The 12,345-nt window shown below is 33.1% G+C and overlaps 1 protein-coding gene across 1 annotated transcript in view; it reads right to left on the bottom strand.

The window, feature by feature from the left end:
• The window catches only part of LOC111635129 (serine/arginine-rich splicing factor 3-like), a 40,544-nt gene extending 30,155 nt beyond the window's left edge, over nt 1-10,389 (bottom strand). The window contains exon 1 of the mRNA XM_023379986.1: nt 10,302-10,389. The gene's annotated coding sequence lies outside the window, so the exon portion shown is untranslated. The remainder of the gene's footprint in view (nt 1-10,301) is intronic.
• Between the last annotated feature and the right edge of the window lie 1,956 nt (nt 10,390-12,345).

Genomic DNA, 12,345 nt, shown 5'->3' with positions numbered 1-12,345 from the left:
TTTGGGATTACGTCTACGAAAAATCTGTGCTCCTTGGGATACATACCTCTTCGCTTGTGACAAACATCCAAAAAATCGTCTAATATCAAGAATCACCTCATATCAAAGAAAAAGAACTATTGGATTATTGGACTTCCCGAACTTTCTGTCTTACCGACTGGGATCCGGATCAAGCTTTCAAAAAAGGTAACTATCGACAAGCGAACTTCTGTAAACTCTCTCTCTCAAAACGGGAAGAAACGTAATATCTTAATATTATTATATACTAAAGCGAGCAATGTATCTAATAGCAGGCCTAATGTATCTAACAGCAGCACTAATGTATATCCTATCGTTAACCATTAAACAGTTGTTACGTTAAAAAAGCGTCTGAGTAAATCACTTCCGGTGCGCTGTCTCTCCTTCTATCTCGACTCTGATTGCTCCGTTACGCGACCACTCGCGTGACCTAAATAACGCGGCTTCCGTGTCCGCCGAGACGCGGTGGTGTCATCCTGACAGGGCACCAAAGAGGTGCCGACCCTTCGGTCACACAAGGAATTTATGCAGAACTGGAAAATAGAGATTCTGAAAATGAAGAACCCAAAAAACTGGCTATACATTTCCTTAGTAAAAGTTTGGTAACAATATTTACGTATTTAACAATAACTGAAATCGTTGATCAAATTGCAGCAAATGATCCAGATTTTGAAAGAAGTGCAAAAGCAAGATTTTGAATGTGATCTCTTGCTACTGACATTTGCTTAAAGAAAAAGAAAGTGGCAAATGAAACTACACGATTTTATCGCAAAAAACAAGAATTTCAGAACAAAAATGAACCTTACATTTCTGTGTGCATATGTTTATGTGCTATTTAACATATACAGTAGAGCAGGAATGGCCAACTTTTGTGTACGTAAGATCTACTTTTTATCTTAAAAATGTGTCGTGATCAACTTGTTGTCGTAGGGATAGTCTAAGTGGCAAGGGGATGGTGTGAAATACATACTATATTTAGATAGGTAAGAAAAGCCACAATTTAATTTAAAACATGAAGAAAAGGTACTTACATTGTAAACAAAAGAAAAATTGAAACTCAACGTTGTCACTTTCGGGGACCATCACTTCACCCTTCCTCTTTCTACCGTGTCCCGACCACTCTCTCTGTCCCTCTTGCCCCTTTTTTTTTTTTTTTTTGGTTTTACGATCCTTTGTCTACATTTCATATTCCCCTTTTACAACTGCAAATGAATAGCACATGGACCGACAGAACTGCATCTGAGGGAGGACGCAGTGGTCCAATATCACTACATTTGCGTTTGCGCATTACATTCGGTTACAAGTATAATACATTTAAGTCAAGACATCGTGAGCAATCGACCAAAATTGGCTTCGTGATCGACCGGTCGATCGCGATCGACTTGTTGGCCACCCCTGCAGTAGAGCATCGATTATCTGAAACAATTCAGGACTGGGGTTGTTCGGATAACTGATCAGTTACAAAAAATATATTAAACACAAAACTGTACTATATATAATTTGTATTATGCATCTTACAATTACATACCTTACACAATGTAATACATTAAACTAGTCCTACAGTTCAGTTTGGCAGGGACAGCCCTAGAGGAAATTTGAATTTGCCAACTGGAACGCTTTTGGTTAACCGATGTTTTGGTTGATTGGTATTCGGATAATCGATGCTCTACTGTATTATTATGCAAATTAATATAAAAATAACTTAAAATTAAAGTAAAATCTGTTTATTTTTGGTTGTGTTTGGCTATACATTTCCTTAGTAAAAGTTTGGTAACAATATTTACGTATTTAACAATAACTGAAATCGTTGATCAAATTGCAGCAAATGATCCAGATTTTGAAAGAAGTGCAAAAGCAAGATTTTGAATGTGATCTCTTGCTACCGACATTTGCTTAAAGAAAAAGAAAGTGGCAAATGAAACTACACGATTTTATCGCAAAAAACAAGAATTTCAGAACAAAAATGAACCTTACATTTCTGTGTGCATATGTTTATGTGCTATTTAACATATACAGTAGAGCAGGAATGGCCAACTTCCTATTTACTCTGTGTTACCCTTTCCCTATTTACTCTGTGTTAAAGTGACCTCATTTAATGCTGTTTCATTTAGCACTTTGTCATCTAGGAACGTATCCCTCACGTTAAGCAGGGTCTTACTGTATATTTTTAAAAATTTATTAAACAGTAGACAATACCAACAAATAGAAATATCAACTTTATTTATTGTTTATTTTATAAAAAAAATTATTATTAAGCAACAATTATTCATTAGAATATGCAATTTGTACTGTTACATTACTCTCAATTATTATGATATATAATATTTAAATTATATTTCATAATAATTGAGAGTAATGTAACAGTACAAATTGCATATTCTAATGAATAATTGTTGCTTAATAATAATTTTTTTTTTAAATGACCGAAAGTTTTAATTTCAATTACTATTGTTTTTTTTTCGTCCGATGGTTCTTTTTATTTTTTATTATTTGAAGACAATTCATCCAAGAGGAATCACCATTTATTAGTTTTCTGTATTCTGTATTTATCGTCTAAAACAATGGTGGGCAACCCCCGGCCCGCGAAAAGTTTCTATCCGGCCCGCGAGATGTTTAGAAGAAATTATAAATAAATATTTTTCGATGTAATTCGTCTAGTTTAAATTGAATATTATTTTCTGAAGTGTTGTGGCAGCAATGACAGGAAAAAATAAGGGAGTCATTTCCTTATTCAAACAAAAAATGGGAGAACAGAATTTTTCTAAATTATTTATTATCTCATCGCGTCATTCATCAAGAAAATCTATGTGCAAAAGCTATGCAATTAGAAAATGTAATATCTGTCGTATCCAATTACATAGTGCTGTTTTTATTGTGTTTAAAGTCATTTAGATTTTACAAATAGGTGAGCCGTTCACAGCCCGGCACACGCATTTGTAAAATCTAAGTGACTCATACAACATGGAATTCATATAAAACGGAATAATCAACAGTGTTATAGGGTGGTCGACTGTAGTAATTAATTTCTTTTTATTTATTTATTTCATATTTGCAGACTAAAAATTTACAGGTCACAAGGTGTCAATTAACTACTATGGCCCGCGGAAAAATGTAAAATTTATTCTGGCCCATGTTATAAAAAAGGTTGCCCACCCTTGGTCTAAAATACAGAAAACTAATAAATGGTGATTCCTACTTAAACAAATTGTCTTCAAATAATAAAAAATTCAATTACTATATTTTATTTTAAATTTTAAAGTGTGTTTTCAGTCCACAAACAACATATTATTGTTAAAAGTGAAGAGATCATGTATAATGATACTTTGCTTTAACTAAAAACTGTTTAATTAAATGAACAAATACAAAAGAACAGCAGAACAGCACAAACCTTATGTGCTATTGAACATGGCAGAAAGTGGTTAACTAAGTGCAAGATTTTATGTACCCTAGTTGAATAAGAGCACAGTACAAAATTCACATTCCTTGACACACCCCCTCATTTTGATATCTCGAGATGTTGAAATGCAGTCCTATGTTTCAGACATTTATAGTACTTAATATGTATGGACTTTCATACATATACACTATAGCCAGTCAGTCACATAACATCAAACTTCTCTTTACCCAAAGATTTCATAAAAATTTCAGTAATATTTTCACTTGTACTGACGTGTTCAATTGAAATGTCCTTGTTTCTATATAGGTCTTTGATGTAGTGGTATCTCATATCAATATGCTTACCTATTCTGAAATGTTTTTGACATAAAAATCGCACTTATGTTGTCAACTTTGAAGATTGCAGTACAGGTAGCCCTCGGTTTACACCGATTCACAATAATGCCGCTATGCAATTTGCCGTTTCGTGGTGTAATTCCCCAATTTTCCCTATGCCAGACTGATTTTCATTTCAGGGTTGACATATTTACCGAGCCCCGACATTTTACATTCGTTAAAACAAAGATTTTTATTGAATATATTTAGTTTTTCTGTTTAATATTATTGGGTATGTATACATTTGCATTAAATTAATATTAAAATACTAAACATATAGGTACCCACGAGTCAAGTTATTAAACTTAATAGTCCAATAAATGGAGTCCGAATCCATAGCGCCAATGAATGTATCCCATATCAGTTTGTCCAGGAAAACACCTTACAACGCAGTAGCACTTCCGGCGATCACAAACTATCGTTAATGAGACAAATCTACTTCTCGTTGGCCAGACAATACTTTTTTATTAGCCTGACGATATCTATCTCTCCTTAGCCACCTTGAATTTTCCGCTCAAACTGACCTTATACATGCGCTACGATGGCCAGTCGTCGACCAATCAGTGTCTCCGGTCGTCTGTAGCTTTATGTTGGGTTAACGTATCCTTTCAACTATGGAAAGTTTGACGGATGAACTTTGTAGGTTAGACAATGATTGGAGTGAAGTACAAATGTAAAAAAAAAAGCATCATCACATCCATTCGACCATATTCCGAAATTCTCAATGAAAGAAAACAAAAATGTAAACAATTAAAGATGGATACTTTTTTCCGAAAAATGTAAGAGATCCGAAACTAAAATTTTTTAATAAAAACATTTCACTTTATTTTATGATAAAATACATTTTAAAAATTAAAAATTTATATGTATTTTGCATTATATTGTATTAATAAACAAAATTATTTGCTTATTTTTCACTTATGTAGAACCTAACCCTATACCTCACTGTAAATATGGGTTCGTTTTGTGCTGGCTTTTGTAGGAATGGAACTGCGGCACTAAACCGAGGGCTACCTGTATTACACTTACTAAATTCTGATAAAATACCTTTCAAATTCATTAATTCTTGAGCTGCAGTGCTAGCTGAAATATATTCAGCCTCCATAAATGAAAGAGCCTCAGTTCCTTGAATTTTGATAGTTCCAATATCGAAATTCATATAACAAGGAACGTATCTATGCGTTATAGAAGGAGTCTACTGTATATCTTTTTCTAGATATCTGTTTACAAAGGCAGTTGGGACATTTATCTGATGTACTGCCATAGAAAGTAAAATTCTAATTGTAGACATATTAGACTGGCACATAGCTAAATTTTCCTTCTTCTTCATAAGGTATTTGGAATCCTCTTGCCACTAACCTGGCCTTCCTTGTTATGTCTTCTTTGGTTTTAAATATTCATTTTGTGTCTATAGCTATCTGGCAAATCTACAGGCATCCACGTTTGAAGTTTCTGATGAAGAGTATAATTCTTTCTCTATAGTTTTCTTCCACTCTGGTGACTTGTATGCTTCCAGGTACATTTTAGGCTCTTCTGTCGATGATGATAAACAATGTGCAGTGTACAATTCAAATTCATTTAAATGGGAAGGTTTTTTAATGTTTCTTCTAACTTTAGAATTTTCCATTTTGTCTTCTCTTTCATCTTTTTGCTCGTTGTTGTTATTGTGTCCTAGTATTCTTCCATCATCATCTTGCTCTACTTCAATACTGGGTATAATTACAGTTGGAGAAACCACCCCTCTTCTATTTGCTTTGGTCTGGCTCTTTCATTCTCTATATACTCCATACAATCTTCATCAAACTGCACATCTCATGATCTTACTATCCTTCCTTCTATTGGGATCCACAACCTATAGTCACCTCCACAGTATCCCACCATAACTGTATGTTTTGCTCTTGGTTGTAGTTTGTTTTGCTTTGGTAGAATGCTGTACCATGCTCAACATCCAAATATTTTTAGCTGGTTGATATCATTTCGTCCATGCCACAGAAGTGATGGCATTTTCTTTCTCTGAAGAGCACTTGTTGGAGATCTATTTAGTTCACAGGCTGAGCTCTTTAATGCTTCTCCCCATAACTCCTGTGGGATTCCTGAGTCAATGAGTTTTGTGCGGATTATGTTTAATAAAGTCTTATTCATGCGTTCAGCCTTTCCTCCCATCTGTGGACTGCCATGTAGCTCACAGTATATTCCAATAGTATGCCATTGTGTTTTGCAAATCCTTTAAAATTGTTTGAACTGAATTTGCCACCATTATCCAGCTACAGTCTTTTCACTGTAAGACCATGCTAAACTTTTATTTCTTGAATATAATCTATCAAGTTATCCTTTGCTTCACTCTTGTTCTTTAACAATTTAATGACAAAATGTGAGAAGTCAGCTAAGATTACCTGAAAATACTTTTCACCACAAATTGTAGATGGCGTAATTATTAGTCCACATACATCACTATGAACAAGTTCACCTGTGGCAGTAGAGCTTTCATTACAGTAGAAAGGGACTCGAGAAGCCTTTCATTCTTTACATGTTGAGCATGTTCAATTCAAAACTTTGAGTCCAAGCTGCCACAATACATCTCTTTGTAGGTGACCAAGGTGTCGATACCACAAATCATCTTCAGTTGCAGTGTGACACTCTTAGAGCCCATCTGCTCTGTTACATTACAAAACAAAATTATTTCCATAAATTGTTGTTTATTCCTTCTCCACACAATCCAATGTCGTTTTGAGGTCATTTTCGAGACTGACAGAAAATTGTGCTTAATATCAGGAACTATGTAAATATGTTTATAACAAGAAATCCAACTAATTGAGATTGAAAGAAACAACCAAATTTGCTCTAGAAACACTGTACAGATCTCAAAAGACTCAATATGACGACTGCAGCAATGCATCATGGTATCATGTCCAGACCGTATGTTTGCTAACTACCAGCACTGTCATCTATTGAGCTAATAAGAAACGTCTTGTATTTTTTTTTTTTTTGTAAATTCATTTCAATAGATAGGAGTTGTTTTTTAACTATTAGATAATTATGTATAATCTTGTTTTAAAACCTACTTCATATTAACTGCTCAAATTAGGGGTTTTGGTGGCACACAAACATACCAGTTTGAGTGACCAGGACATAAGTGATTTTCTTGAAAATTTTTCAGAATTCTACCAATGAAAATAAATTTAGTGATGAAGAAGAAAAGAAAACTGGTTTGGTTTATTTGCTTATGGTAACATGACACATGGGCAATCTGCTGAGGGAAAAATGCTTCATGGGAAATCTTTTAAGGAAAACTGGCCCCTATTTAGGTGTTAGTAATGAGAAGAAAAATTGGAAAACTCCACGTGACCAGCCCATTGGCAAGGTTCAAACTCATGACCCCAACCAGGGGCCTTAGTCTCGAGTTTTTCGTGTTACAACTCCCAACGTGTTGAAGGTGTCACGTGGTACCATCTCACACACTGACGTCAAATTGGTAGTCTCTAACTCACGTGCTTTCCCATCTCATCATGCGAGTTGCTACTCACGTTGAGTCGAGCATGTGAGATCGCTACACGAAAGTAAAAATGGCTGATGGATACGCAATTCTTATTGCTATCGAAGAGTTAGAAAGAGCCGAAAGATGTTGTTTGAGAAGGCAACGAATTTTTCGACCACAAGTAGATGACATTTCTTTTCATGTCAAGTCAATACTAATAAAAATAACTTTAATTCATAATTGATAAATGTATACAGCAAATTTTTCTAAAAATAAAAAGAAGTATCTAATTCATCGAAAAAGAGTATTAAAATGATAGTAAATTATATGTATAGATTATTAAAAGCATAGACACTACATTAAGATTATTTATTAATCAGAAGTGTTAAGTTCTGATTAATAAATAATCTTAATAGACAAAACAATTTAAGAAATAGATCAAGGAAGAAAACTATATGAAGAAAGGATTAAGTTTAAATACATTTTCCATTACATAACAGATTTTTTAGGTTCAACACACGCAATTAATTTTTCAAGTAATTCTCTCCACAAAGCGAATTGTCTTTTTCTTGTAAATTCGTTGTCGAATTTTCCGCTGTTCATTTTCTTATTATTTTCTATATATGTTACTAATATTTCATTTTGTTCTTCGCTTACTTTTTAAAATAAAACATTCGAGGTTTTCATTTTGTTTCTGCGTACTATATTGCCACAAGACAACTTTTAACTGTAGCACGTGTAAACTAATTCGCGTTGATTTGTTTACAACTTGTTACAGTGAAGGTGATTGGTCGAATCATTATAGTCGCAAACCCAGATGCATTGTAAATAATCCCATCATGCTTATCGACAAACGTAAACAAGTGAATATGACCTACTTCTGCTTGCCTTTCGAGTTCACTCAAAGGGTCTAACTCGAGACTACCGATTATATGAGTCATAGTAACACGAGTGAGTTCGATGACGTCAGTTCGAGTACAACACGAAAAACTCGAGACTAAGGGCCCAGTGGTAAGTGGTTTTATCCACTCAGCCACTGATTGGCAAGAGGAAAGCTCTGATTTTGTTGAGCAGATTTTGATTAAAAATTTCCAGCAGGACAGATTGTTGTTTTAGATAATGCTAATTTTCATAAAATGCCAAAAGTGAAAACTTTAATACAGTCAATGGGATGTAAAGTTTTATATTTGCCAATTTACTCACTTGATTTCAATCCTATTAAGCGTTATTGGTTTAAAATTAAACATAATATTCAAAAAATATGTCACATGTCACTGATGTTTCCTATGCTGTTTATTTTGTTCTTAGAAATGTCTCTATCTTTGTATACTAAGCTAAAGCTTGCAAATGGTCATTCTTGCTTTTACTGCTTTACTACTGAAAACATTATGAACAGGTTCTAACCAAAATACAACTGCTACACATAATATCAGTGTTTCATCCAGTGATATGAATCAAGTGATATTTCTGAAAGCAATATTGGAGATGAAGGTGATTTGTCTGAGTGGAGGTTACATACAGAAAACTACAATGATTTTGAACAGTGACAAAGTGGTTTGTAGTAAAATAGGCCACCAGATAAGGACTTGAATGAGGAGAAAAAGACTACAAAAATTTAAACAGTTTTAATATATGAGCTATGATCAATAAGTTTCAAGAATTATTATTATTATTATTATTATTTTAAATAAATGAAAGCACGTTTGGCCACTTAGGATGGATTGCCTTGAAAGTACTATCCTTGAAATATAATACATTTTTCTCAGTGTTTCTGGAACAACCAGGAAGAGTTCTGGAACTCATATTTTGGAATGGTCTTCAGAGACTTCATTGCATCTTCTTGGATGGCATCAAAGTCTTCAGAAGTTTTATCTTCAACTCAATTTTTAGTTTCAGAAAAGGAAAATGTCAGAGTTAGCTGAATCTGATGAATATTGAGGATATTTGATCAACGGAACATTGTGTTTGGCCAAATAACAGTTCACAGACTGTGCTTTGTGATATAGCAGCAAGAAACCATGATTTTGACTGTCATTTTTGTGACTCATTTTAGCAGTTTGTGGACTTCTATGGCTGTTTTCCCTAATCTTACACAAAATTTGATTGCTACACATTGCTCTTCTAGGTCTGAGATTTTGGAATGCGATACTGATTCCACAGACAGTCTCTCTTCTTCCCACCACTTTGCTGCTGCATGTAAATACCAGCAAGATGAAATCTGGACATATACTCCCATACCTAGATTATCACTGGAGTGCAACATCTGCTAACACTTCATTTTTATAAAAAAGAATTCTCAAACTTATCTTGTATACTCCAAAAGTTGATCACATCAAGTAATTACAGGAAGAATTCAGGAATCAGAAGATTTAAAAATTTTTGGTAACTTCTGGGAGACTCCCAGCAAATCCTCAAGAGTTAGCAATCATAATTTTCAGACTCACGACCCCCAACTTCTCATAGACCAGTCTATTAAACTCCGATATCATTAACAACGCGTGATCCATTCTAGTAAACAAAGCAAATTTGAAAACTTTTGACTAGTTTCTTGGAAACTTGAAAAAAATATAAGTTAACACATTTTTGTCCAAGATCCTCACATAATAAAATTGTACATAAATTTATATTTAAATTTAAACATATTAATCATGGGTAGAAGTTACTTTAGCCAATTTTTATATAAATATGTACACATGAATTTCTTTAATAAAGTTAATTTCTACCTAAATCATGTATCTGTGCAATTCGATATTAAAAATTTCATTTTTTTATTATGTTTTTGTTATTACTTAAGTGGGATGAATCTTAATTCCCATCTAAGAAACACTTTAAAGTGAGTTTTAATATCAATTCTAATGAAATTAACAATATTGAACATATCGATGCCTCGTGAATATTTAATAATAGATTCTTAAACATTAAAAGACATCTGCATCTTTGTCTGCAATTTTCTTGTAGAAACATTTACAAATTGTGTTTTTATATATAACAATACTTTTACATTTCATTTAATCGAATATTTAAATTTAATACTTGCCTAAAAAATTCTAAATTCCGCTTTTCTGAAAGCACTTCAACATTAAGAAACTACTCATCACTCAGCGCCCTCTTCGAAAAAATAAAAATAAAAAAGGAAATATTATGATGTTTGTAATATTAAGATTTATATAATTTTATTCACTTTTTAAATAGTATATTATTATTTTTATTACACAAAAATATCGCAAAATATTAATTATATGATTTCAAATGAATACAGGTTATTTAATGAAACATGGTTTTATTTGGAGTAGGCAGGTGGACGAGATTATCGGCGAATGCTCTGGCGTTTGGAAACTAAACAAAAGTTTACCGGGGTTAACAGAGGTTTTTGCCGCTCGGAGCTCCACAAGTACGTAGTGGCGAGTTTTAAAAATGGATTTTTTTCCTCATGGAAATCTCTTCTGCATGTGAGAAATTGCAACATATTCCATTAGACGGCATTGTTTATACAAATTAGATTGTATAACAAATAGTGGGAGACAGTAATATTGCCAATACTAAATAAAAAATTTAAAACAATATCAAAATATACGAAAAATATTGGAAAAAATATAACTTATAACACCTTCGATCTAATCTACAAGAATATATCTACAATAAAATCACATTAAAAATACAAAATAATTACATGTATACTAATTATCTCTCTTAATTGATTTTTTTAAAACTGTGAGAACTAAAGGGGCCTCTTTTAGCAAGCCCATTATGGATTTAACCAGGCCCACAACGAGGTGGCCAGACATATTCGGACGGACCACCAACTGAAAAATCCCTGGGATTTTTCGATCTGTCCGGATTCGATTCCGGGTCCCCCAGAGCTGCCATCTTTGAACCACGTGGCCATCCGGCCATCTCTCTTTATTGATTAAACCAAAGAATGACAAGCCACATATATAAAAGAACGATAATTTTTTAATTAATTAAATAATTCGCCCTTCTATCAGGCTAGAGATGTGTATATTTATTGTTATTTATTTATTTATTTATTATTATTTTTACAATTAAGCACGGAAAATTAGATAAGTTGCTAAAAAATGAATATAACGAACTTCCAGCTAAACATTTGATGCGCGTTTTCGGTATAAAAAAAATAAGTATTTTATTGTACCGTATTTAGTTTTTTGTAAATAAATTTTGTTTATTTATTTACAATTGCATACGTTTATTAGTTATAAATATTGATACAATAAAATAGAATTTTATTATTCACAAGATATGAAACTAAGAAAGTGAAATCCCTTTAATAAAGACCGCTTTCATTAGGCCAAGACTTGCTTCTAAGAAACCTCAAAAACACTTATCACAAATTAATTATTTTACAGTATTAGATTCAATCCAATCTTATGATGGAATCTGACAGGCCTACAATGGAACGACCCGGTTGTGAGGAGAAACAAGCTCGACATATCTAAAATTTCCGAGGTTTTCACTATCCCGGATTCGATCCCTTATCTCCCGGATCAATCCAACTCGTAAGTATGTACTGTACTTTGATTAATTAATATTAATTTAGTTATAGTTTTTAGATTATTTAACAATAATCTAAAAACTATACCAGGTGTGTCCAATCATTTTGTTTGTCTGGACCACATTGGAAGGTCATGGAGTTCTGGGTCACAAGTATATTGTCCGTAAATATACAAGTATATTTAAGGATTTACATGTGTAGATTATAGTAATAAGTATTAAACCTTTACCACGAAAAAGGATATTTTAAAAACTTACTTTTACAGACGCTTTTAATTTCTACTTAGAAATAGATAAATTTATTATAAAGGAGTCAAACAAAAATTTATTTCAAAAAGACAAATACAGTAAACCTGTCTATGGCGACCACCCACGGTTCCTTCAAAAAGTGGTCTTTTAGACAGGTGGTCGTCCAATACAGGTGGTGCTGTAATACCGTATTTCCGTACGTATTTTGCGCACTTTTTAGCCATTTCTACTAAGCATAACTCGAGGCTAGCAAAAATAAGCGAATTTTTTCAACGATAGGGCTATATTGGTATTGTATTTTATTCTTATCGGATAACCCGATT

Source organism: Centruroides sculpturatus, unplaced genomic scaffold (genome assembly GCF_000671375.1).
Source record: "Centruroides sculpturatus isolate CEXI.00-Female unplaced genomic scaffold, Cexi_2.0 scaffold688, whole genome shotgun sequence".
Lineage (NCBI taxonomy): Eukaryota > Metazoa > Arthropoda > Arachnida > Scorpiones > Buthidae > Centruroides > Centruroides sculpturatus.
This window is presented reverse-complemented; position numbering and strand designations above follow the sequence as displayed.